We start from the raw sequence: 24,804 nt of genomic DNA, 5'->3' as shown, positions 1-24,804 counted from the left end.
GCAGAAAAACAAAAAACAACCAGCGGCATTTGAAAGATGTTTTCCTTGTCGTGGCCTTTGTGGATGGCAAGAGATTGCTGGGCTTGAGCAGGCAGCACTGTCCTCTTGCAATACTAGCAGATGCAGATTTAAACGACCCTAAGAGCAACCCAAAAGTCAGGAACAGGGAGCACTGATAAGCTCCTGGGTCTTGAAGAAGGAGAATATTTGGGATGTGTGGTGGGTGAAGATTTGTGTAAGCTGCTGGACACACTGGACAGGATGAGGGGCAGTGACTTTCTCCCTCTACTTAGCACTGGTGAGACTTCATCACAAATCCTGTGTTCAGTTTTGGACCATTCACTACAAGAATAACATTGAGGTTCTGGAGTGTGTTCAGGGAAGGATAACTGAGTTGGTGATGGATCTGGAGAAGAAATCTTATGAGAAATGACTTGAGAGAGCTGAAGTTGTTTGCCGTGGAGAAAATGAGACTCGAGGTAGATCTTCTCACTGTCTAAAACTATCTGAAAGGACAGTCTGTCTGAAACTATCTCTTCTTACAGGTTTTAAGCGACAGGATGAGACGAAATGGTCTCAAGTTGCACCTCAGTATGGGGAGGGATTGGATATTGGGGAAAATATCTTCAGCAGTAGGGTTATCAAGCACTGGAACTGGCTGCCCAGGAGGTGGTTAAGTCAACCCCAGCCCTGGAGGTATTGGAAAGACATGTATGTGTGGTGGTTAGGGGCATGGTGTACCGGCGGGCTTAGGACTGTTAGGGTTATGGTTGGACTCAACAATACTAAAAGTCTTTTCCAGCCTCAATGATTATGTGATTCTAAGCTACCTTAGCATGTCTGTATGCTGCACCTGGTTGCTGCTGAGTCATTTGGTGCCTTTGAGTAAGTCAAAACTCTGTGAAGAAACTGTCTCAGTTTCTTTCCTTTGAAAGCAGAACAATGTTTATTTAGCAGAGTAAACCTCAGAAACACCAAAGGCTGCCCTGCGCTTTGAAGCTCACAGATATCGTTTCACCACTCAGAGCCACTGCCTCTTCTGCTGTTGTTTTCCATATGAAAATGAAATTATTCCATGAACACTGAAACGAAACCTAGTTACTAATGGAGGTCAAATCTTTGTCCCTTCAGATTTCTTTCCCCAGTCACCTCTGCCCAAACCTCTCTCATCAGCCCCCACTGTGTCCCTGTATGCACAAAACAGTGTGTACCGTACCAAGGACCCCCACATTGACTGCTTATCTGACAACTGCTTTACCTGCCTTACCCTCTGCAGAGGCACTGCCTCTGCCTCTCCTTTTTTTAGAGAAGTTTCAACAAATCCAGTCAAAACATAAGTTATCTGCAAACACTCTTCAAATCCAGTTGAAGACTGAACAAGTTCAGAAGCGGCTTGTGAGGGCGACTAGCAGACAGACAGACTGATCATAAAGAAAGATTGCATAAGGCTTGTTTGCTTATGAAACCAAGCTACAGTAGAATTAGGAGATTCAACAAGATGTTCCACAAAGACTATAATTCATCCACCTTATACAACTTATTATAGACCAACATTATTCATTTTACACAGCAACACAAAATATTACACAGGAAAAAGAAGGGCTGATCCCTCGTTATAGCTGGTCCAGGGGTCATGAACCTCATCATGTGTCTTGCAAGAAAATATTAAAAAATTTAACGATTGCATTGCAGAATTTCATCTAGAGTTAAAACCTACAGAAAGCTGAGCGAACAGACTTAACAACAAATCACTATAAAGCTAAGCTACACTATTTTAACTAAAAAAACACCACCAATGGATCACAGACACCTACAGGAATACTGGTCACCCTCCTAAATTTCTGCAGATATAGCATGGTCTTCCTCACACACATTCATGTCTATACACCTAAATGCAGTTCCCACAACTGAGCTCCATTCTGCAGCTGTTTTGTGGTGTACGTGCTTTACATTTCGGTGTTATGCACCCTTCATAATGTGTGAGCTTTTTGTTTAATGTAAGTTGCTCATTCCACTTGTGGTTGCCATCAAAGCATTTAACCTCATTTAAAACTCTAATTTTACATAGAACTGAAGAGTTACCTCAACAATATTGAAGCCTATGCCTTTCTGATGACCTGCATCCAGCCATTTTAGATCAACAAACATGTCTTTTCCCTGACCCTTTTGAGCTTTTGTTCAAAAGTTTGAAGGCTGCTTACTGACAAGTGATTTGTTTCCATTAGAACATGCCTCATTCCAGCCATCCGTGACCATTTTGTACTTAGGGTTTTATAACCAGCACGTCTCAACATTCCTAAAATCCCAGAGAGGATCTGAAAATAGAATAAGAAATGAGCATTTAAATTAAAAGCAACAGCACTTGCACGAAGCTGCCAGGTTTTTATGGTAGATAGTGTCTTTTTGCCCACCCCCACTCTCTCTACTCCCCCTTCTTCTCAGGGTTGTAAGCCGTATTTTCCATAATATTTTGCAATGCCACCTAGGGTTACATTCACTCTATTTATAGGGCTCTGTTTTAAAGTGAAACAGGTGTCAGATTGAATGAGGCTGTTGTCAGCATACATGTCCTCTTGGGGACGGGATGGGAGGTTTACTAATTTCTGCACTTGGGGGATTTACAGTTTGATCGCTAATCTCTCTGCAGGGCCCAGGGGGAGGAGGGGGAAAAGCAGAAGAACATTGGAAGGAAAAGCTAGCTTTCTGCTGGAGCTATGCAGTGCTGCCTCTTCCCCACATCCATGTAACCAGACCTTTTCTTTTTTTTCATGTGCTGAAACTGATGTGTTTGCAAAAGGGGGTCGGACAGCCTGTTCTGAGGAATGAAGCCCTTTGAATGGACGAGAAACAGGCAGAGCTCAGCTGAGATGAGGGGGACTGAGGAGCCCCATCCCACCTGTATCCCACCCACGCCTTCCAATTGGTTGCACCAGAGACCACTTCCAGGGAACAAAGATCAGCATAGTGCCTCCGTGGCTCTCCACCTTGTGCCACCTTTGCCACTATCATACCCCATACGGTGAGGGACTAATGTCACAGTCAGGAACTCTGTGAGAACACAAGCTATGGACCACTGTGGTAATAGTGTGCAGCAGTAAACACCAGCACAGACCCCCTGACACACTGAGCTCAGAGTCAGACCAAAAAGGCAGTGAGCACGTGAACAGATGATGGGTGTGGGGGTAGCACGGGAAGATGAGGTAACACTCAAAAAGAATTTAGAGAAAAGAAGTCACAGCTCATTGCTCACCTTCAATTTGACTTGCAGGTTAACCATGCTTATTGCCCAGGTAGTGATTGATAAGATTAAAATAGGGGCCACTAAGACAGTTGACATAGACCAGTAGCAGTTCATGAATTTTTGCAACTATTAATCACTACCTATATCAAAACTAACACTCCAGTATGTGCCAGACATGTTACAGTGGCAAGGAAAAGATTTGCTACTTGTTCAGGAGTACACCAAAACTACAGAAGTCAACTTGACAAACCAAGGGAAGACAAAGGTAGAGCGATAAAAGTCAGACAGTTGACGAGACAAAGGAAAATGGAACAGGAGAAATCATAACTGAAGCTGGCTTTTCTTCCTGAGAACACTTAATACAGAAATTAGCGCCTTTTTGGCACAGTATAGAAAGCAGGTCTTTGGGAAGTTCTGGAATGAGAAGCTCACAAATGGCATCATCGTGTAGGGAGAAGATGGGAGACATGCAAAGCATCAATGCCAGGGGCGTGCTGTGCACCACGAGGACTGGAAGCAGAACTGCCAGGGTGGAGACAGAGCTGTGGGGAAAGACGATCAGAGAGACAGTTTTGTAAGCTATGTGACACCGGTGTCAATGATTTAGAGGTGTCTTTGAACTCACCTGGCACCACGAGCATACCAGTCTGGCTATATGATGTATATTTTATTAAGTATTCACAGGTATCCATCAGGGATTGGAACCCAACAACTTCCACAGTACCTGAAAATGGGAGATCTTTCAAGAGGTAAAACCATAATTAAAGACAAATCTGGATGAGAGGAATATTTAATGTAGTTAGGCCACAACACTGATTTTCAGTGGAAGAAAGTAATCTGTAGTTCTTGGAAAGTCACATAAAACTGTCATATTTATCCAAGGAACAAGGCGTTAAGGCAAATGGATTTACATGTGCAAAAATCCCAGTTCAGCATGTGTTTGTGGATTTACTGTGATTCATCAGTCATTCATGTTAATTGGCTGTACAAATAACAACTTACATTTTAAATTTAGTATTTGTACTTGGAGTTATCACTACTGTGTAACTCATCATGGTATTTGCGGTTTCTTTTGTGCACTTATTTATGAACACTTGGGGTTTAAATATAATGAAAATCATAAAAATACAAACAAATAATCACAAAAATATGACAATCCCAATACACAGAAATGCAGTAGGACTCTTGCAGAACTATTTAGTTTTCTTTATTAAACAAGGAAACAAACTCTGAAAATAACAATGAAAAAATATCACATAACTTCATGGAAAACAGGATTGGGAGAAAACACACAAATATTTAAGTACAAAAGGTTACACTTGCAGAAGTGCTCACCCGCTCCCATTCCTGAAAATGAACACCAGACCCACTGGATGCTGAGTGCTGTCAAAAATCTAACCACTTCACTGAAGAGCCTAACTGGGAACTGAACTGCCTTTGTAATCTGATCCATTTGAGACATGTGGCATACCAGATTCTTTGGAAAGAACTAGATCTTATCGCTGCCGTTCCTGAATTAATAAAACACAGTTGAAAGAGCACTTTGTGCAATATAAATAATTTTGATAACAAATTTGCATACCGCAAAAACAAACAAGCAAACAAAACCACTGAAGAATCAAAGGTTTTATTTAGCGGGTTGTCCTTACATTTGATAGGGGACTTCAAAACAGGCAGTTGGGTAAATCCCCTTGTGCTTACAAAGCCTGGGCACTCCACTGGACTTCGCACTTCCCTGACCTCCAGGGCTTCTGCTTCCCCTCACGCACAAGAGCAAAGGGACCACGCTGGAGACTGCAACAACAGCTCTGTTGGCTGCTGCGCTGTCTTCCAAAGGATGGTGCAACCATCCCTTCAGTTCTGCCATCCCTGAAGCTGGTTTGTAAGGGGAAGCCTGTATTAGACCCCTCTTTGAAAAGCACTTGAATTCAGCCATAACACTGGAAATGCTTTCCAAGCAAGGTGTGCTACCAGTCCCCTCCATCACTCCCACAGATCTGTCTGATCTCACAACTCTCATCATCATGGTCTGGCTTCGTGAATGAAGATTTGGGAAGGGCTCTACCCACATTTGTTACAAACATGCTGGTGGCTAAAAAGGCCAATACGAGACAGACACGTCCGGTTGCAAAAGGCACAGCAGAAAGACTCCTTAGGTGGGAAATTCTGCAGGACACGATTCTTTCTGCCTTGTCTTTTCTCCTCAAGGGTGATCCTGCTGCGTTCTCAAAGGCATCAGCAGCGTTATAGATGGTGTGTCTCCAGACCTCCCGACTGGAGCCCAGAGTAGACCAGTTCTGGTGATCAATATGGCCAAGGCTGAGATGTTGTTTCAGGCAGTCCTTGTATCTCCTCTTTGGGGCTCCTCTCTTGCAGCAGCCGGTGGCAAGTTCACCATAGAGCAGGATCTTAGGGAGGGGGTGGTTGGTCCTTCATCCTGGAGACGTGCCCTGCCCAGCACAGCTGTGTTCTCAGCAACATGGCCTCAATACTTGTGACTGCTGCCTGTTCTAGAACAGATGGATTGGTCACATAATCTGACCAGTGGATGTTAAGGATTGTACAACTCTAAGCAACAGGAAACAGAGATGACGACGACTGTATTTTCTGGTCATTCTTAGGTCCTTATCCCTAATATTGTTGGTGACTGATCACCCACTTTAAAATGATCACTATCTCCATCCATGTCATTAAATCTGTCTTCTACCTATAGCTCTTCATTTTGCTCTGCTGTCTTACAGACTCAGTTCATTCTGTATTTTTTCTCAGATCACAGTTCTTACAATTACTTCTGCAAAATGTCCTTCCTCTTCCTCAGCATCACACAAGTCTGCATTATATTTTCATTGTGTGATAGACCTTGATTCTTGAGGGTCACAAAAACTGCATTTGCAAATTCCTTGATGGCTACAGTAGAAGCCTGCATACCACCCTTTGTGCTGTACAAGAAACAAAATAATAAAAGCATCCATTGTGCAGCAGGAACTCCATGTTCACCTTTTAAAGGATTTGCCACCCTTATGGAGTTAATTTACATTAACATAAATATTCCATTAGTAGAAATGTTTATAACATACTTCTCTCTCAAGAGGCATTCTGCAACATGATTCTTCAACCACTTATGTTTAACTAATGTGTGTCACATTTGAATAATATAAAAAGACAACTGAGTTAAGTGATTGAATGCCTGGAGAAAACCAATGTTAATTTCCACTAAAAGCAACGCACATTCCCTTCATTTTACAGCTTAATTACTGCAGTATTTGGCTCACAAATAAAAAAAAGGGTTCAAGAAAAAGCCTCCAATAATAGGTTGCTGAAGCTTATTTTTCCCCTCCCACGTAGCTCTAAAAAGTACTTTTCACAAGCATTATTTCAAGCCTCTTCCTGTGACGCAGATCAAGGCTAGTACTCTCGAATACCTGCTTCCCAATATGTTGTTAATGTAATCTGATACCCTTGCAGGAGTTTGGCCTGGGGTGGCTTCTACATCCCAGGCTACATTACTGCCAAAAATCCACACAAAGAATTCGTAAAACAATGCCCTTCTCCTGAATTCTGGTGGGAAATTCTCCATGGTTCTCTGGAATTTTTCAGAAGCATCTTTATAAGTAAACTTTAGATATCAGCTGATATCCATGCCATTCTGCTACTGAGCTAACTTGTTGGCCATTTGATTTTAGTAATAGTAGCAGTGACTTCCTCAATGTAGTTGGTCAAGACAAAGGACATACCGTGTTTCATATAAATTTCACCCCAGCGATATCCAAAATAGATTAAGTCAGTTTTCCTGCCACATAAAAGGCAATCTTTAAAAAGTTCCACTAAAATGAACAGGAGAAAAAGGCAAGTCAGTCAGTAAAAGATAATATTAAAAAAGCTTATCAAGCCTTCTAGTTTATGCATGGAAAATGTATCACTGACAAAGTTCAGACAAGCTCAGAACAAACTCATGGACACAAGCAGGATCATTGCTTTGACTTTGTAAGAAGAGGGTAATTTACTATACCTGGAATACAGCAGGGTCCTGATGTCTTACATTATTGCTCAGTGAAGTAGTGACCCAGATTTCTACTCCAGGCAGCTGGAAACTTATCATAAGGGTCAGTTAAAGTGTAATTATTCCTCCTTTATCATGGTTATAGAAAGTTGACTTGCTTTGCACTGAACTTCTGTGAAATTTCTGAAACCCAGTTGGCTAAAAACTTAGTTCTAGAAAGTGGTGTTCAAGCAGTCAGATGAGCACACCACAGAAAAACAGAGAAAGATTTATTTGAGCTTTGTAAACCTTTTGTTTCTTCTTTTAATGTCCTGCCTGTTAAGTATCTCTTTCTGTAAGTAAGTAATAAAAGCTTTGATTCTCCACCAAATTATGTGAAAAAATCTGCAAAATATCATTAGGAAGAAGAGTGTGTTTAATTTCAACTCAAGCTCCAATGACTTTTAAGAGCAGAGGGTATATTTCCCTGAGTAAAACATATGATCTCATGTGCTCAGCCCACCCTGATTCTCTAGAGTCTTAACTCTGTGTCCAGAGTGCACACAAGTGTACCATTACAGGACCAACCTTTCACCCCAGTGGACATTCACCTTCTAGCAAGACTTTTTAAATTCCTGACACATCTACTGTTTGTGGTACATTGAGATGGCTGGCTTATATGACTGATTTCTGTGGACAGTGTGTAATTGAGAACTGGCAGAATGGTAGGTCTCAGAGGGTTGTAATCACTGGCACAGAGAGAAGTGACACAGGATTGTAGTTGGAGGTCTGTCACTAGTGTTGTCCCCCAGGGTTCCATACTGGGCCCAGTATTGTTTAATTTATTCACCAATGACTTGGATGAAGGGGAAGATGCCTCCTCAGCAAGTTCACTGATGACACAAAGCTGGGAGGAGTGGCCAGTACCCCAGAGGGCTGTGCAGCCCTGCAGAATGACCTGGACAGGCTGGAGGGAGCAGCAGAGCAGAAACATCTGAAGTTCAACAAAGCAAGTGCAGGGAGGAACAACCCCAAGCACCAGCACAGGCTGTGAGCTGACCTGCTGGGAAGCAGCTCTGTGGAGAAGGACCTGGGGGTCCTGGTGTACAGTAAGCTGTCCATGAGCCAGCAGTGTGCCCGTGTGGCCAAGAAGGCCAGTGGTGTCTTTGGGGTGCATTAGGAAGGGCACTGCCAGCAGGTCAAGGGAGATCCTGCCCCTTTACCCAGTCCCAGGGAGAGGGGGGAGAGCTGTGCCCAGTTCTGGGCTCCTCACAATGAGAGAACAAGAAGCTCCTGGAGCTGGTTCACTGGAGGGCAATGAAGATGATTACAGGATTGAAGCACCTCTCTTACAAGGAAAGGCTGAGAGACCTGGGCCTGTTCAGCCTTGAGAAGAGACAACTGAGAGGGGACCTCATCAGTGTCTGAAGTATTTGAAGGGAGGGTGCCAGGAGGATGGAGCCAGGCTCTTCTTGGTGGTGCTGAGCAATAGGACAAGAGGCCATGGGCAGAAACTGATGTACAGGAAGTTCCACATGATCATGAAGAAGAACTTCTTCACTGTGTGGGTGACTGAGCACTGGAACAGACTGTCCAGAGAGGCTGTGGATTCCCCCTCACTGGAGATATTCAAGAACCGCCTGCATGAGATCCTGTGCCATGTGATCCAGGATGACCACGACTGAGCAGGGAGGTTGGACCAGATGCCCCACTGTGATCCCTTCCAACTTGACCCATTCTGTGACTCTGTAATAGACTTATGCAGCATGGGCATAAAAAAGGGCACAAGGATAATACCTTCAGGGATAAAGGACTGATTAGAAACAGCGCTTCAAGGACTGCCTTGAGGATCAGCAAACTTAAGTCATTGCATTTGAAGCACAAGAACGAATGTTAAAAGCATACCTATAATTTTATTGCAAAAACCTCCCACTTCTCACATCTAACATTTGAGGTCATGATTAACACAAAGGCATAGGCAATTTAGGTATTTGCCTGCTCATACAAGTGGTCATTTGAAACAATCAAGCAGTGGTGAGAATAACTACTATGCCCATGGAGACACTGCCCACAACTGTGTGCTAAAGCAAAACACCTCTTTAAGGGGATTAAATATAAAGGTTACTCTAAATTATAGCTTTTGTGTACGTGAGTAGGATTTTTTTCTTATTTGTACAGAGTTCCACAAGTTCAGATATAATTCTCATCTCCAGATGTCATGCCAATTGTCTGCTGAGTGAAGGAGGTGCCTTATTCTCAACAGCTGTTGTAGGAAACAGTTATACCAATGTCACACCTACTTGGAATTTTTGTCTTGGGCACATTAATCACATTAGAGCCCAAACTAGTTGAGCTGCTCTTCTGAACATCAATCCAACAAGGAATTTAAGTTTATATCTGGCTTTATACATGTAAGTGTATTAATGAAAACTGCTCACATTTTTGAAGCTAGACAGGTACTACAATTCCTTATGTGTACCCGATTTCTTAATGATGATGGATTGGGACTAGCTGGGGAGGAAGACTTGGGTGTGTTTGTGGACGAAAAGCTCAATACAACTCGGCAGTGTGTGCTTGCAGTTCAGAAAACCAACCACATCCTGGGCTGAAACAAAAGTAGCATGGCAGCAGGGTGAGGGAGGTGATTCTCCCCCTCTTCTCTACTCTTGTGAGACCCACCTTGGAGTACTGGGCTCCTCAAAAGAAGGAAAGGCACAGACCTATGGAATGGGTTCAGAGGAGAGACACTGAGTTGTTCAGAGGTCTGGGGCACCTGACCTATCCTGGAGAAGTGAAGGCTCCAGAGAGACCTTACAGCAGCCTTCAAGTACCTAAAGGGGTTGGAGAGGGACTTTTCATAAGGACATGTAGTGACAGGACAAAGGGGAATAGCTTTCAGCTGAAGGAGGGTAGGTTTAGATTGGATATTAGAAGAAAATCTTTACTGTTAGGGTGGTGAGGCACTGGAACAGGTTTCCCAGAGGGCTCCCCACTCTTAGAAATGTTCAAGACCAGGTTAGATGGGGCTCTGAGCAACTTGGTCCCAGTGGATGGTGTCCCTGCCCATGGCAGTACCCATGTTTCATGGCACTTCTGTGGACTCCAGACTGTTAATCTGCTAGCGGGGTAGTAGATGAATACTGCTTTATTTTGCAACTGCAAACATCCTCTCTGCACCAAACAGAAAACACAGTTTCTCTAGTGATTAGCAGACAAGTCACACATGATGTCCAAATTCACTTCCTCATCTTCTCAACCAGGAGTCATCAAAAAATGCTGCCCCAACAATGAACAATGCTACTTGCACAAAACTTAGGATACCATTGAAATCAAATAAAAACTGTGATGTGTGTTAAAGGAAATAAAAAAATGGGTTATAGAAAGGAAGAAGTCCCGAATCTGATTTGGTAAAACACAGGGCAGCAGAGCAGAGTGGAGGGACTTCTGATTGTGCATGGAAGTAATCTGCATGAAACTGTTGTGGTGAACTTCCCATGCTTGGAGAGATTTCTAGCATCCTACACATCAGATCAGAAAACATGATGACACAGCAGGGAGCTGGGGAGGAATGATGTAGCAAGCCTCAGAAGAGCCATGGGGCAAGAAGATCTGTGCCCACATCTCTGCACTATGAACCACACTCCCTCTTTCTGAGAAAACTAACAGTGAGTTCCCTGTCACAGTTACAGCACCATCCATCAGGTGTCAAAGAAAACACATCTGAAACACATAAACATAAAATAAAATGGCAATTCTAGCAGTCAAAGGGCACTGACACCTAATTACCTGTAACCTCATTCAAAACAATAAACTCCAAGCAGCCAGACATTCACAGTACTCTTGATCACACGGAGCAGAGAAGTAGTGTCAAAAAAGATGAAGCCTTCCAGAGGACTCTGTAAGCATGCCTGGTGAAGGATGCTTGCCACCCATGCCTGATAGCTATGTGAAGGATTTAAGCCCCAAATTTCTTTCAGCAATGCACAGGGGTACACTGCTGTAAAAGTTCTACTCTTCCCTAGATGATGGGAAGAAATGTGATAAAGTAGAAGCTACAGTATGCTGAAAGGACTACACACATTTGAAACCTCTATATAAGTATATGCATATATATATATATATGTATATATATACACACACATATATATAACCAACATTATCATGTGGAATTACACTCAGTTCTGCCCACGAAAGGAAAGGATAGAGCTACCTGACCTCCTTACACTTTCATATACCAGCATAAACTTTGCCACTGGAGAACCACAGTGTTAAAAAGAATCACCAAAGTGCCCTCCTGGACAACAGTATCTACAGGGAGATATCACTGAGAAGCAGCTATCTTCCTAATAGGCATATTTCTTTTTTTTTGTTCTGTTTTACAGCAAAAATATATTCTTAGTATTCACAGTAGTACTTTTTCAAAGACAGGTTATATAAAGCAATACAACACACACACACAGAGGCATGCAAAAATAAAATGTGAATGACTCACTGCACTTATGCAAACTAAGTTGCGTAAGCCTGTTTTTCTCAGCTCTTAAAAAACCCAAAACAGCACATACACAACCCTAAAAAATGAGCTGAAATTCTCAGTTATGAAAGTTAAAACTGCTGAATAAAAGCAGAACTCCCTCAGCTTCTCAGGGTCCTTCACACCCACATCTGGTGTAGTGTTTACCGATGGATAAAAATAGAAAGTTGAGACTTAGTAGACCCTAACATTTATCACAGTATTTAAGAGTCAAAACAGAAAAGTGACATTCACTTCAGGCAAAATAACCCTGAACAGGGAGAGATCAACAGCTACATTTTGAAGGGGATCCTCTCTGAAATACCACCCTTAGGTACAGGGTAGAAAGAAAATAATCAGCTCTATTTCTTCAACAAGTAGGTAATTATAATAATGCAACCTGAAAAGAATGTAATCTTTAAAAAAAATCTTGCAGAATTTCCTCTAAACCATTACATACTACCCATATTAATTGTTGGCAGATGACATCACAGGAGTTGGTTTCTTTAGACGTGTACAAAATCAATCTTTCTTGCTAAAGAGCAGGAGTATTCTCTTATCTGACAGAACCAGCAGTCAACAGCAGGAATGCTAGAGGTGAGACATGAGCACGTGGGACACGAGCACATGTGTCACTGTTCAGGGGTTCAATAACCATCATCTATCCCAGGCACATGGCACCCCTGATCAGCCCGTAAGCAATAGGTCTTTGACTTCAGATTTGGAAAAGGCATCAATAGTTTGGCACACCAACCTTTAGACCTGCCAAATCATGCCTTGAAACAGATAGGCTGCCACAAAATTTAGATAAATTAAGCCCTGGATTAAGGAAGGTGTAGCATAAATGAACCTTCTAATGTATTCTCAGAAGTGTGATCCACAATAATTTAAGAGAGCATTTGCAAATAATCCTTCTTAAATTGCAGTAGTAGCATTACTTGGGTAAATTATTCAAATCTACTGCTGATGAGATGATATCGGGCCAGAAAATTATATGAGTCAGCTAACTTAGTCTTACAAGATCCTGTTCTCTCATACACAGCACACAGACACACAGCACATAGGCAGGGCACATGACTGCTCAGCCATTGGATCCTATGAGCACCTGGATGTCATAGAATCATAGAGTGGTTTGGGTTGGAAGGGACCTTGAAGGACATCTATTTCCAACACCCCTGCCATGAGCAGGTTGCTCAGAGCCCCATCCAACCTGGCCTTGAACACTGCCAGGGATGGGGCATCCACAACTTCTCTGGGAAGCCTGTTCCAGTGTTTCACCACTCTCATAGTAAAGAATTTCTTCCTAATATCTAACCTAAATTTCCCCTCTTTCAGTTTGAAGCCATTACTCGTTGTCCTGTCACTACAGTTCCTGACCAAGGATCCCTCTCTGGCTTCCCTGTAGGCCCCTTCAGACACTGGAAGGTTGCCATGAGGTCTCCACACAAACTTCTCTTCTCCAGGCTGAACAGCCCCAACTTTCTCAGCCTCTTTATAGGGGATGGTGCTCCAGTCCTCTTAGCAACTTCGTGGCCTCTTCTGGACCTGCTCCAACAGTTCCATGTCCTTCTTACACTGGGGGCAACAGAGCTGTACACTGTGCTCCAGGTGGGGTCTGACAAGAGCACTGTAGAGGGGGAGGGAGGCAGAATCCCCTCCCTTGCCCTGCTGGCCATGCTCCTGTTGATGCAGCCCAGGATTCCACTGGCTTTCTGGGCTGCAAGCTCATGCCAGCTCACGCTGGCAATCATCAACCATCACCCCCTAGTCCTTCCCCACAGGGCTGCTCTCAGTCATTCCTCTGCCCAGTGTGCAGGAGGACCTTGAACTTCTCTTTGCTGGACTTCACGAAGTTTGTATTGGCCCACCACTCAAAGGTGTCCAGATCCCTCTGGGTGGCATGCCTTCCCTCCAAGTGTGATGACTGCACTGGTGTCATCAGCACTTGCCAAGGATGCACTCAGTGCCATGTCCTGGGGATGGATCATAGGCTGCAGCCCTCTCAGCAAGAGGGAAAGCAGCAAACCTGAGCGTCCCACAGTTCGTGCCTACGTCTCCAGTGCTGAGCAGAGCTGTAATGCCAAGGTGAGGCAGGAGGACCCTGGGGTGGGGCATCCCACAACGGGGTGCAACAGAATGGAAGAGAACGCTGCACTGGGAAAAGATAGCAAAGAACTGAACAGAGGAGGGAGGCTGGGGGTTGGCTCAGAAGGAACCTGAGGCAGGGCAAGAAGTTTGAAAGGTGAGGCTGCTTTGCTGAGGACACCGAGTAGGCACTAGAATAGTAGACATCATAAGTAAGAAGAAAACCCCTAGCACACTTTGAGTTAGAAGCTACAACTCAATCTTAGGATTCCAGCACCTCCATTCCAGCTTTGTGACTAGGATGCCGTGATGGCATCTCTCACAAGAGAAAGAGCTGCCTGTTCTGTTTTACATGATACACAGGACATGAGTCCTGGTCCTGTGCCCACTGCCTGTTACTTATTCGACATGACAGACACATGGAAAACAGAACAGAGTATATTTAGAGGAAATAAAAGCCCAGACTCTAAGGCCACAAGATGCAGCTCAGTGGTTCTATAAGATATCTTTAGAAAATTACCATTTTCTGTGTTGTGGTAAATTAACAATTTCTATTTGAAGAAAATACTGACTTTTTTTGAACTACAAAGTTGGTGCTACAGATGATAAAAAAACAAATTCTTGCTCTCTGTCCCAAGAGCAATCAAAGCAGCCCTGATTATCAGAGAGCTCATGGATGACCAGACTTCAGTTTGAAACTGTTGCCAGTACATCAGCTTTGAAGTACAGGTTTCGAGCATACTGGTAACCCAACAATCTGCCTGCTCTATTGCTTCAGCCACAGAGACAGACAGCATTCAGGAACCAGTTCTGTCTGCTCTGGAAGACAGCCCAAGGCAGAATCAGCAGTTCCACCGCCTTCAAGTTAATCTCAGTTAACACTAATGACGCCAAGAAACAGCTACATTCATGGACTCCAATTTTACCAAGATTCTTGTGGTGCTAGGGTGAAGTGTCCTTCAAAACTGAAAAGTAGCCTAGGTTTGGCTTCAGAAAAGACTTCCAGGTATCACACAGAGTCAGCTGCTGCATGGCTCTGCCCTCCACTCCATGACATTTTGGGTCAGTGCAGAGTGAGGTTGAGCTGGGGGAAAGTACACCATGCTGGCCATCTTCAACACCAAATGTCTTGCTAAGGACCTGTCAGTAAGACACTGATGAAACAAGCTTCAATATCAAAGCCACTGCAAAATATTCCATTCTGGGAAACCAAATGAGGACAGTTTGCATCTCTGACTGCTTTAACACGCTTTAAGCAAGTTGCTGCAGGTACCAGAAACTTCGAGCACTGCAGCACAGAACTTTGTATGGGTCATTTGTGCTGCACTGTGCCACATAAACTGGGTCCAGAAGTTATATAACCTTGTCAGCTAAAACAAACAAACAAAAGAAATAAAAAAAAAAAAATCTGTTTGTTAATGGAACTAAAGTGCATAATCACTGATAAATTCTGCTTGACTGCTGTGAACAATACTACAGTTGAGAAAGACAACAAGGAGGGGTTGAAAGAAATCATGTGACACAAACCTAAGACCTATCCTCTAATCTTAACTCTATCCACTCTGTCCCATCAGAAGTCATATAAATTAATTTTCAGATCTGAAGATGCCTTTTTAGTTTCAGAAATAAAATAAAGCAGAAGAAAGTTCCAGTCCTATGAAGTTTTATGTGGGTAGTTAACTCTATTTCCACAGTTTATCAAGTCACATAAAGTCAAATCATGTGTAAGTTTTTGCCTAATGCAAATTTTTCCCTGTTAGCCTTTTCAGAAGAAGAATCATTTTGAATGACTAATACAAGCCAGAATATCGTGCATCTACAACTAATAACATTTCAGTGCATTTGAATTTCCATTCAACTTTTGTCATTTGACAGAGCCATAAACAAACTAACCAGTTTATTTCCTGCATTCTGTCCTTCAAACAGAGGACAAAGACAAAACACCACATCAGAGAGGGCAACATGTACTATTACAAGAAGCTATTTTCACAACTTCATCCTGACCAGTGACAAGGAGCTCTGAATTCCACTGGAGATGGAGAACATTACATGCTGTTACTCCATAGTGTTGATAAATTAAGTTTATTTTTAGGAATCACAGACTCTCCTTTCAGAAAGTACCACCACCACTACACCCAGCTTCTTTTTTAAGGGACAGGCAAGAAGATGTGAATTCAAGCCAGATTAGTTATGCCACCGATTCAAGCCAAAGGTAGGGATTTTTATCCTGTGTTCTTCACCAGTTCTTTACAACTTCCTGGTCTTCCCTCCTTCCGAGCAGGAGGATAAAGAGCAGTAGTATCGCTTCATTCTTTGCGAGATTGTGTGCGCGCGAAGAAGCAATGATGACTGAAAAAGGAGGCTGGTAACAGCTCAGAAATTACATATTTACAGAGGACAAAAGCATGCTTTCTCTGAAAATGACAGTCCAGCTTCCAGATTACACACAGGGGTTTTGCTGAGGCTGTAACTGATAGACTGGAGTAGTTACAAATGTGAAATGTTGAACGATTTGCCCAGGTCAGAAGACGGATATCCCTGAGAAATGTCAGTCTAAGTGAAGCCCAAGAGCTGGAATTCAGCAACTCACACTCACAGGGTTTCTGAACAAGAACCTGCGTGCTGACCATATGAGACACTCTGATGTTCCAATCCAGCTAGATTAGGTAAATCAGTTCCTGACCAAAAAGCATCACTGCTGGGCACCCTTCTCGAGCCAACAAGCTCAAAAGGATAATGATGGGAACGAAACTGTTCTTTCAGCCCCAGAGGCAGGGCTGTGCCACACTGGCAGAGTTGCTCTGCAAAACTGGAATGACTCCTGTGCTGCCAGCCCTGGTGTTAATGGAAGATGCTAGGCTCAGCAATTACACCAGACAAGTCACACATGATGCCCAAATTCACTTCCTGGTCCTAACGAGATAATTGAAAAGTCAGAAACAGAGGATGCCTTCTTTTCATAAAAAAAAAATTTAAATTCTCTCCATGTATGAGGGTATGATGAGCATACAGGCATATATGTGACTACATAGATTACATATTAACAGAGATGTACTAAACATATATAAATGTGGCATGTTTATGTGGTTTTCATATGTGTTTCACAGAATTACACATAATTCCTTTCTGTAATCACCACTTGAGTTATGCACACAGTTACTGCTCACCCAAAGAGTGCTTGTGCCAGTTCTTCTAAGTTTACTTTCAAAATATTAGTGCTAAATTTAGGTATACTTAATTTTTAATATTAATTACGCCATTCCAGATATTAAAGCCACTGATATCTGCTAAAATTACCAAACACTGTGTCCCATACAGCATTTATGCTGTTTAAACAGACCCTCTACTTAACAGGGAAGAGACACAAATGACACCCAAATGCTCTGCACAGGACACTTCTTCAGAGTACTGCTGGCAGCTCGAGCAATGCCATGCCACCTAAAGTTGCTTGTGGAGCTGGGGAGCTGGTGTGGAGAGGTTGTGGCAGGAGGAACAATGACAATAGAGAACACATCTATAGTTTCCATGAAACAGTGTTTGTTTAGCATACAACATAAGCACAGATGGGTCTGGTTTTTTTGCTGTGCTACCCTAAGCCAGCAATAGAAATCTAGTAGCATACAGCTACAACCTGCCACAGTTAGGGACAATTTGACCCATTTCATAACCTGTGGTGTAAACTTTAGCTGTGGGTTTACCAAAATTCCAATATAAAATGACTTGGAGAACAACAGAACAGCAACAGTTTGTGCAAATTCCAGCTTTACAGTTATTAAATAGACATAGGCATATATGCATTGCCTCTGCAGACAGCTGGTATATTACATGACATTTTTTAATATACACAACCTATTTTATTCTCATTTTCAAGGATGAAAACTCTGATAACATAAACAGTTGGTACAAAAAGGTGTCATCTACTTGACTACTGAAACAATTTTCAAGTGCAGCCCTACAAGTCAAAGCCCTGTGTCAAAGAATACTGTAAGAGAAGCCAACCCTGAGGAACGGTAATGAAGGGGGCACGTGCTGGCACACCATATGTGCTGTACAAACAAGACCCCTCTCAGCTGCTGCATCTCTCAGCTCCCTTCAGCCTCTCACAAATTAAGTCCAGCTGATTGCCAACTGCAGCTGCAATAGCAAGCAAGTTCTTTATCAGGACTTCTCTGTTAGTAGCTACAGGCAACCAACCTTGGAGCTCTGCCTTCTCTCCTACCTGCAGAGGTATGCTTGTGTTTAAGGCCTGAAAAACAAACTCATCAGGCTCCTGTAACCAAAAGTTTACCATTTTGATCCACCAATGCCAAGTGAAAATATGTCCTGCATGGTCAGACAGATGGAAGCCCCCCTGCCTTCTGAGTGGTTGGTCAGTCACATATTTTCTTACAGGCACCTGGAAGGGGCTGCAGGGGGAAGGGAGAGGGGGGACTCAAAAGGTAACAATGGTTACAGGATATAGATCAGAGACATGAGAAATACTTGGATGGCATTACCTGCCACACAGTTTAAATCTGTCAATATCATGCAGAACTTTCAGCTGTGTGTCTTCTAATGTGTTTCACAAGAAGCCTGTTATGTGGAAACAGGTGAACAAGCACAGGCACAAACTATTTCCCAGCACTGCTCTGCAAAAGCAGTATTTACTAGTTTTCTTTGAATTAGAAAGCCTCAAGATGACATACAGGAGTTGAGCCCTGTCACCCCTCTGGGGTGAAGTACCAGCCTTCTTTGTATATGCAATGCAACAGCAAGCTCAGAAGCATCTTGTGTATCCTGATTGCTAGTGTCACCTGTTAAGCTCTAGGCCAAATCTACATACCATAAAGACCCCTTTCTCAACAGACATAGTTCAGCTGGATGAGAAAGATGGCAGCAGAGCACACTTCTGATCCCAAGTCACCTTATAACACCTGACCAAGAAGGGACTCCCTGACCTGTGAGGGGAATTCCCCCAACTAACACCAAAGTTTCCATTCCACCAAACTAACTCCCCCGTTTCAGCTCAGCAGGTGAGACTTTAGGACAGTGGAACCATGAAAAAGAGATTATGGACAGCATCCCCCTGTCTGTCACCCAGAGCTTCCTCTGCCCTCTGAGAACACTCCCTTCTACTGGTGCTCCATCAGAGGGGTAGAAGATCCCAAGATAAAGGGTCCCAAGAAGGATAGAGGGATAGAAGGTCCCAAGTACCACTTTTAGGGTGTTGGGGTTTTTTTGTTGTGTTTGGTTGGTTGGTTTTGTTGTGTTTGGTTGGTTGGTTTTGTTTTTAGTTTGATGGTATTAATCCAGAATTCTGGAGAGGTGAATGAAAAGCCCTAAAAGGCACTTTGAAAAATTATGTTTCACACCACATGCATGTTTTAACTTAAGAATCTTGAGGGTCCATTGCCACAATATGCTGCATCTTCCACTGGTACACCAGACATCATTGTCAAAACACTCAGCCCTTGTCTGTCCACGAAGGCACCTGAACCCTTACAGGATTTTGTTGGATGTTGCACTCCCAAATAACATTAAATGTTCTCAGTCTAGCTGATTAGACACCTCATTCAGGCCCAAGCCCCAGTCTTAAAACATAGAAACCAGGTGTTCCTACTGAAGGGGCTGAGTCTAACGTGTATATGTCAGTGCAATTCCACTCTACTCATGGGGTCAGGATGATATAAAAAAATAATAGACACCATTGTCCTTTTCACCACAGCTGGAGCTGACATGGGTTTTACCCTGAACATGGGACAATCAGAAGTCATCGACTCTTTTCCTGAAGAGCTGTTAAGTCTTCCTTCCACAGGAAAGTATCCTGGGTGCCTCAGCCCAGAGGGCTCAATTGTCAAAGCCACTGTAACTTCACTACTGACCAGCAAATTACTGGTGTGGATGCAGGACATGCATGAACACACATGAGAAAAAAATGAGCCTCCATGGTCAGGAAACTGGGACACCCACCTGAGGGTGGGGAATCCTCCACTTTGGTCACCAAACGGAGCATGGAAGCAATCATATGAGCAGGAGCAAAAACACCAGTCCTTTTCTTACCAGTCATGAAACACAAAATAAAACAAAACTTTATACACTGAAAAAAAAAAATCTCTAACATGGAAGGAAGGACATGGGCAGTAGCCAAGTAATTGTGCTATTGCCTTGCAGCAAGAAACAAATGTGGATTTGAACAGAGGAGACAGGTAACTGAATAAATTTGTCTCAAAAGTCAGCAACCCTCTTGCAGCCTAGAGAATGCCGAAGTTTAACACTAGAGTCTGGATTCCACCCAGAGACCCGAATGTCTGCAGTCCCCCAAAGTCCTCTGACAGTCTTTTACATAGCTACTTCCAAAGTGCTGCTTTCCCCTCAAGTTAAGTGGTTCATATCACCCCAATAAGCTCATTATAACCAACTACACTGGTACTTTCTGCATAGCTTCTGACATTCTTGTCTGCTGAAACTCCTCTGACCTTGGGGCTGTATCCCACGGATCCTGCTTTAATCCACCCCTACATTTTTCCTTAATGAGGTTCATATACCCCTATGCACCATACACAAACACACACACACACAGAGAACGTTTTAAATAATTAGTAGTTTTCCCTTAAGGGTAAAAATGTGCTGTAATAGTATTTCTTTTTGTTATGAAATAATGTAAACGATCTTGGTGTGGTAATATTTCATAATAGGTCTGTGTTATGCAATTAAGGCTGTAGGATTCAGATGACTTACGTGCACCTGGAGATACTGACAGATGCTGGGGACTTGGAGCTGTTGAAAAGCACATATCTCTGTGCTTACATACACACACACATGGGTGCACAAAACGACATATGCATCATCTGTCTACATCCTTTTACAAAAAAATACTAGGTACAGTAAGGTATGTGTAGTTTAATTTCTGGTAACTTCTGGTTCTCTTCAAATGAAGATCCCTTTGCAAATCTTGTGGCTCTTTTTTAAGGAAGGTAGATCTCCTGCCTTCTCTTCTGTAAACCTTGTTGACTTCAGCAAGGCCACGGCAACTCAAAATCCTCAACTTCAATTTTTATTCTTTTCCTCAGATTTCTGTTTAGCTTGAAGAGAAAAATGCAGAAACTTGCCAAATGCTCATGTTTGCAAAGCAAATCCTACTGCCAAGAATATAATTATTTATTTGTTTAGTGACATTTTTCCTTCTCCTTTAACATCATTGGGTTAAGATAATGTGAACGACAGCATTCTCATGAAAAAGTTTCGCACTTCATCTTCCTCTTTTTTTAATTCCAGCAAAGGCAGTGGCTGATTTTGCATGACCAAAGGTTTATCACCATCAGTGGAGTTAAACATCAGAGTGCTGGTTGCCTCAGCACAAGCATCACAGTAAATCACATGCCTGTCGTGACAGCATCAGGCACTTTTTCACACTTTCCATCATCCCACAGATCCTTCCATCTCAGGATTGTGGGATAGCAAAACCATGTAGGAAAGGTAGGCTTTTAATACTCACCAAGAAGTTGGTGTGAGAAGGGAAGTAATCTGTTACTGCAGGGATAGAACAGAAAGATCAGTGTCTGGGGGATGAGAAAGATGACAAGTAGGTTCAGGATCAGTCTTACTTAGAAGATAATACTGCGATAATGAGAATTGTAGTCAAAAAGTGTCAAGCCTATGCAAGATTAAAAGGAAGAGACAGGTTTTCTTGAAACAAAATTTTACTAGCTCACCACTCTAAAAAGAAACTGGACTGTTTCCATGTGATTTCCTTTTTCTCCTCTAACCCACAGTCTGCCCCATCAAGTCCCGGGGTGCTGTACAGGGCCAGACCCAGGACAGGTCACAGTCCAATTCCACTGCATGAGTGAACACACAGACGTGGCTGGCACTGATTACTGCACAGTTACAAATCTGAAACACAGAGCAACAAACTGACACCAGAGCATCTATATGTACACTGTACCAGATATGACCACTCCTGGAAATGGTCTGTAATCTACAGCACCTGCACGACACTGGCACACTTTGCTGACATCATGAACATATAGTCTACCTGTCCTTGTAGCAAGCAACTTCTGGCTCCTGCAGGGAGGATTTCACACTGCACTGTACACTCAGTGCTGGACATCTTGAGGTCAATCTGACACCAGGTCAGGGCACAGAGCAGGGCCTTGGGGCACACAGGAGGTAAGTGCATTACAACAGTAGACTACACTACAGTACAACACAACAGAATGAAAATCTGAGGCTCCTCTCCCACCTGCCCTTTACATGACTATTTGCATCCTCTAGAGCTTGTTTCCAGGAGAACTTCAGTCAATTTGGTTCCAAGCCCAAGGGATTCCAGCATTACTAACAGCACACTCACGGGGAGGCAGTTTTTCAAACTGAGCATTGCAAGTGAAGTTCAGTGGCCTTGAAGGAAGGTCTGCTGTGGAGCACATGCTGAACTCCCTGACAAGAAGTGCCACATTGCCTGCTCTAAGTATGTAACTTATGTGTGAATGAAAACCAAATTGGGGAGCCTAAGTTACCTCTAGAAGCAACAAAAAGGGGTTGATGCTGTCAGGAGGGATGATTTGGCACACTTACATCTGTCTGGGTACCTCCAGTAGAAAGTGAGCATTCATTCCACTTAATCAGTAAAATAAATTATTGGTTTGGGGAATTATTGATCCTGACAACCTCCAACAAATAATAAGAATCCTTAATATATCACAGGATTTGACCCTAAGGAGTTGTACCTCAGATATACAAAATGAAGCCAGACAGATTATTTTGCACTGATATTAAAATGAAATCCCTACTTTAGAGACCTGGTTTTGGTTCAGCTTTCTGCATCCATCATTCTAGGATATGTCCCTGTGCTACAGAGATAACAAATACTACACCCCTTTACCTAAACCCTGACATTTCATCCTTAAGCCAACAGTTATGCCAAAGTTATCCAGTACTGAAAATACTTCTGAAAATACTGCACTGTCAGTCTTTTATGTCATTCACCTGAGGGTGCATAGAGAATCCAAAGGTCTTTTTCCTTTTTCAGCAACTCTGTCAAACCACACTTTTAATCCAAGAAATGGTTGTAAGGCAAACACGAGAACCCCATTTGACTCAGATGCGCATCAGCGATTTTTTTTTCCCTGCATGAATAACTGTCACTCCCATTTTCACTTTGGTAATTACAGAAGATGAGCTGATTTTTAATGTTTGTTCCAGCAGAGCTGAAGGTGTTGATTTTCATTCAGACTTTAAAGTCTAATTCATGCAGTTGATCCACAACATTAACCGGAGTGCAGGTTTCATCAATTTGATAAAGTGTCTTCATAACAACAGATGGTAATTTGTTGATACTTTAGTCTTTAAATGGACTCTGTTACAAAACCACTCAAAATGCTTTCTTAAAAAAAAAAACCACCAAAACAAAAAACCCAAAACCCAACAAAAACTGCCCCCTCCCAAGTGTTCAGATACTTTAACCCAAAGAAATTGCTGACAGATTTGTTTTCGGCCCAGAAGAGTAAAAAGCTGACAACATATTTTTTGCTGGATATGGTAACTTAGGTTTATTTTTAGGGTTTGGGGTTTTTTTTTAAAGTACACCAAAATAGCAGTGGGCTTAAAAATCACCATCTGCTTCTAGCAATGAAATAATTCTCTGAAGAATAGATAACAGGCATAAAAAGTCCACCCCCAACTCTTTCATTCTCCGCAGCAAGACTGAAAGTCAAAATTATATATTACTTTCAAGCATTATTTATTTAATTAAACAATATTGCAGGGTCACAACATCCCTGTAAGTGTTCAATATATCTATTTATCAGTTATCACCAGCATAAACTGTTTACATTCCAGTCAGGAATAACTGAGTGGCAAGTGCTACTGCTATTGCTTTCGTGACTTAGAATAAAGCTGCTAACATTTACAGCATAATACTCTCCCCGTTTCTTTCTTTAACTTTGATTTAGTTCAGGTGGGATAGATTCTAACTTGTGGGATTTTTTTTTTTTTTATTTTTTTTTTTTTAATGCCTATTAAAGCTATTCTGCAATCAGTATTTGCATGTAAATAAATCTGAGCTGGTTTGCATCCAGCTAGTTTGGATCCTACTAACAGTGAATCACTATGTCAGTTCAAGATGGTGCAGGACCTGGACATTTACTCGCTGGCTGAAGCCTGTCAGCACAGTTTCTCAATCCTCAGCAGAGTTTATGCCTCTGACAGCTCGAATGACTGCACAAGAAGACAAAGCCTGGCCCGTATCTCCTGTGCTCCATCCATGCACCAACAGCCTTAGAAAACAGTGTGGTATTATTGCTATCACCCTTGTGTCTTTAGAAATTTACACAATGTCAACGGAGCTCGAAAGAGATGGAGGAGGATCCATCAGCTTTCCACGAAAATGGGTTTGGTGAAAGAATAAATGCTCAAGTTAAAGTTCCCGTTCCACCTCCCTCGCAGAGGAAAACTGGCACAACTTGGTCGTCACGCGTCCTGTGAGGGCTCCAGCCACAAACAGCACATACCCAAGGTTAGATGGCACACCCCCCCTCCCCTCAGCAGGTGATGTCAGGGGAGTGGGAGCACTGACTGCACAAAAGGATGCCACCTTGCCTTTGGTGGCAAAGGCCAAAGAGGAGGAGAAAACAGGTTTCACTGTTGGGAGTGGCGGTGGGACTGTGTTCGCTGGTTCTGTGATTTCACTAAAGATGACAAACACTCAGTTGCAGTAACTGCAGTTTAAAACATTTCAAGGCTTTGAACAACAGAACAGTTGTTTAGCATCATTTTCAAGAGAGGTACTTTGGTTTGTTGTTTCCCCCCCTCTCCCCCCATGAAATTCCATTTAAAAAACATCTTTTTCAGAGATTAAGATTAAATCTTCTAAAGACAGAAAATGAGATAAAACGTTGCAAGATACTTCAAATAACACATAATATGAGTTATAAACAACTAAGTTCAGAAAATGAAGAAGTAGTAGTGTTTAACAAGTACCATTTCTGACAAATAAGTCTTACGGTATTTATT

The sequence above is a fragment of the Chiroxiphia lanceolata genome, chromosome Z, assembly GCF_009829145.1.
Source record: "Chiroxiphia lanceolata isolate bChiLan1 chromosome Z, bChiLan1.pri, whole genome shotgun sequence".
Lineage (NCBI taxonomy): Eukaryota > Metazoa > Chordata > Aves > Passeriformes > Pipridae > Chiroxiphia > Chiroxiphia lanceolata.
This window is presented reverse-complemented; position numbering follows the sequence as displayed.